The sequence below is a fragment of the Psammomys obesus genome, unplaced genomic scaffold (assembly GCF_907164565.1).
Source record: "Psammomys obesus unplaced genomic scaffold, mPsaObe1.curated_primary_1811, whole genome shotgun sequence".
NCBI classification, from domain to species: domain Eukaryota; kingdom Metazoa; phylum Chordata; class Mammalia; order Rodentia; family Muridae; genus Psammomys; species Psammomys obesus.
This window is the reverse complement of record NW_026596039.1, coordinates 23,831,716-23,835,681: the sequence shown is the minus strand read 5'-3', so window position 1 is coordinate 23,835,681 and position 3,966 is coordinate 23,831,716. Positions and strand designations below refer to the sequence as shown.

At 38.5% G+C, this 3,966-nt stretch overlaps 1 pseudogene; it reads left to right on the top strand.

The window, feature by feature from the left end:
* The first annotated feature begins 1,663 nt into the window (after positions 1-1,663).
* LOC129687363 (vomeronasal type-1 receptor 4-like) lies at positions 1,664-3,049 on the top strand (annotated as a pseudogene).
* Positions 3,050-3,966: the final 917 nt, after the last annotated feature.

The window sequence follows — 3,966 nt, the reverse complement described above, 5'->3', positions numbered from 1 at the left end:
GGACAATAGTTCCATTCCTTAACTATGCTTGGTTTATCCTGTTGCTAACTCCAGACTTCTACAAGGGGATCTCAGCCAATTTCAGAAAAGGTTTGCAGACACATTCTCTCACAGGAATAGAAATCATGTCCTGAGGATTTATGTGTTGCACTGCACTGATGTGCTACCAAACACCCTGCATTCTTCCCTGCAATATTTACACTGAGCTTCTGACTGGTGTGTGAATACTCCAGAAAATCTTCCAATAGACACAGTTTCTGCAGTATCTAGCAGTCATAAGATATTACCCATCTCCTCACTGTTCCTGCTGGTGTTATTTTGCTTATTTTTATTCTTTTGTGCATTATTTGAGATTACATGACACCATATGTCCCCATGTCCCCAACAATTTTGACCATAGTGTACATACATGTATGTGTTTGTGTGTGTTTCTCTGTGTGTGTTTGTATTAATGTGTGTGACTTTTCAAAATAGCTAGCTCTTAACTGATTTTGTTTAAGTTGTCACATGAACCAATATTCTAATACATTTTGTGCTTTTAATACATTTTTCTTATGTAAGACTGTTGTTGGAAAGGGCCCCAAATCCACCAAACCCAACAAGAGTCAACATTTTTATATTGCTTTTATCAGGTGGTGACTGCCAAGAAAAATACTTCTCACACATCAGGCTGCAATGCATTTTACATGGAATTTTTAGATGCGAACAACCCAGAAAATCTACATACCACCTGACAGATGGCAGGGAAAAGCAAAGAAAGCACAGTTTTACAAAATGTGAAATCATGCAGTTTATGGGACATTTTGAGCCCCACCATCTAGGATGGGGTTAGGGACATTCCTACAGGACATTTTATTGAGGGGGGGTAAAAGCAGAGGTTCAATTCTGTGTTGAACCAAAGATGTCTCCAAGTGAGAAAAGACAGAAAACCTGGTATGAGTCTATAGATAGATTGCTCGTGATGTCACGCATTTCTCATTGCTTATCTCTGAATTTTAGATGGGCCATGCATTAATAATTGCTTCATTAAAGAAAACAGACCATGATCCACTGAATATATTGGTAACACAATTTGGAGTTGATATTTTTTAAAATTTTCTTATTTTCTCTTGGGGAAGCTACAAGAAGAGGATGCCAGGAAGATGAGAAAGTGAATGTAATCAGGGTGTATTATGGGAAACTCCTAAATCATCAATAAAAACAGTATGTTGACAAAGAATTGCTTTTCTTTTATGCTTCTCATTGAAGTTGATTTCTTTTACAATATAAATAACAAATTTTGAACGTTTTACATTCTATTTGTTTGTTTATATTGTCTGTCACTTGTACTTGTTTCTCATGGACCAACATTACATCAACCTGAGTGCAGCCTATTTGAGGAAACCTGATGGCTTTCCTTCTGTCAGTATATGCATTGTGAGGTATTGAGCAATGTCAGAGGATCAAATATGGAAAGTAACTAATCCTGTCTAAATGTTTAGGATGAGGCCTTATTATGTGGTCAATGATGGACTTGTACTCCTGAGTTTAAAAGAGTCTCAGCTTCAGCCTCTTTTTAATTCCATGGGTAATAACATCTTTTTTTTTAACCAGGCTACAATCAATTTCTATTATTCATTTGACTAGAGAAATAAGGGGATATGTTCTACTAGAAATTGTGATGAATCAAAGAATGGACTTCTGGAATCTGGCAATCAGAATTATTTTCTTATCACAAACTACAACTGGAATTCTTGGAAATTTCTCTCTTTTGTTCTACTATCTAATTCTTTTTTTTTAATTTTATTCTTCTTTTTAGTTACATTTTGTTAACTCTGTGTCCCAGCTGTATCCCGCTCCCTCATTCCTTCCCCAACCCCACACTCCCTCCCTGGTCTCCTCCCTGCCCCTTTCCAAGTCCACTGATAGGGGAGGATCTCCTCCCCTTTCATTTGACCCTGTTTTATCAGGTATCTTCAGGGCTGGCTGCAAAGTCCTCCTCTGTGGCCTAACAGACTGCTCCTTCCCTGAGGGGGGGGGGGTCAAACAGCCTGCCCTTGAGATCCTGTTAGAAATAGTCCGTGTTCCCCTTACTTTGGAAAACTACTTGGTTACTGAGCTACCATGGGCCACATCCGAGCAGAAGGTCTAGGTTATATCCATAGATGGTCCTTGGTTGAGTGTCAGTCTCAGAAAAGACCCTGTGCCCAGATATATTTGGTCCTTGTAGAGCTCCTATCTATCTAATTCTATACCAGAAAGAATGCATACTAGAGCCCACAGATTTGATTCTCATGCACCTAATGGCAGCCAATGCCTTGATTGTTCTCACTGCAGGAGTACCCGAAACATAGCATTTTGGGGTTTGAAGCAGTTCTTGAGTAACTTTGGGTGTGAGCTCCTATCGTCCATTCAAAGATTTGGGAGAAGTATGTCCATTTGTACCACGTGCCTCTTGAGTCTCTTTCAAGTGATGACCATCAATCCCAGAAAATCCTGTTTGAAGGATCATAAAGTGAAAGCTGTAAAGTACATTGGCTGTTCCATTTTCCTCATCTGGATATTGTACATCTTGATACATTTTATTTTCCTTGTGTACCCATTTATGAAAATGAAAAACATAAATGTGACAAGAGTACGAGATTTTGGATACTGCTTGGTTGTAGAGGATGAAAAAATAACTGATTTACTCTATGCAGCACTGGTGATGTGCCCTGAATTTTTCTTTTCTGTGCTCATTGCCTGGTCCAGTGTCTCCATGATTGTCATTCTGTACAGACACAAACAGAGGGTTCAAAACATCAGGAGCTCTCGTGGTTCCAGCAGAAAATCTCCTGAGTTCAGGGCCACGCAGAACATCCTGACTCTGATGTCTACCTTTCTGGCTTTTTATACTCTCTCCTACATCTTAAGAGGATGCATTGCTCTTCTGTATAATCACAGTTGGTGGCTGATGATCATCAGTTGTCTCCTTTCTCTGGGTTTTCCATCTTTTGGACCTTTTGTTCTTATGAATCATTACTCCAATGTGGTCTGGATAAGAAAAAAAAGTCACTTAATATTATTTTAAGTGATATATTTGATTCTCATGCACCTAATGGCAGCCAATGCCTTTATTTTTCTCACTGCAGGAGTGACCCAAACAATAGCAGTATTGAAGCAGTTCTTGAATAACTTTGGGTGTGAGCTCAAAGATGTATTTTAGTTGGACTTTCAGTTTCAGAAAAGACCCCTGGGCACAGATTTTTAGGTTCTGTTTCTCTCCTTGTGGAGCTCCCATCCCCTCCAAGTCTTACTATCTCCCCCTTCTTTCGTAAGATTACCTGCACTCTACCCAAAGTTTGGTTATGAGTCTCAGCATCTGCTTTGATACACTGCTGGGTAGAGTCTTTCAGAGGCCCTCTGCAGAAGGCTCCTGTCCTGTTTCCTGTTTTCTCCTTACAATATCCAACCGTTTGTATTTCTGAGTGAGGATTGATCATCTTACCCAGTCATCTTTCTTCCTTAGCTTCTTTAAATGTACAGATTTTAGTATGTTTATCCTATATTATATGTTTAATATCCACTTATAAGTGAGTGTATACCGTGTGTATCTTTATGCTTCTGGAATACCTAATTCAAGATGATAGTTTCTAGATCCACCATTTGCATATAAATTTCATGATTTCCTTGTTTTTCTTTTCTTTTCTTTTCTTTCTTTCTTTCTTTCTTTCTTTCTTTCTTTCTTTGCTGAGTATTTTCCCATTGTGTAAATGAACCCCAATTTCTGTGTCCATTCCTCAGTTTAGGGACATCATATTTGTTTCTAGTTTTTGGCTTTAGGAATAAAGCCGCTAGAAACATGATTGTGCAAATGTCCTTATTGTGTACTTGAGCATATTTTAGATATATGCCTCAGAGTGGTATTGCTGGATATTGATGAAGCACTATTACTAATTGTCTGAAAGTTAGGATTTGGTTTCTGAAGTGGTTGTACATTTTTTCATT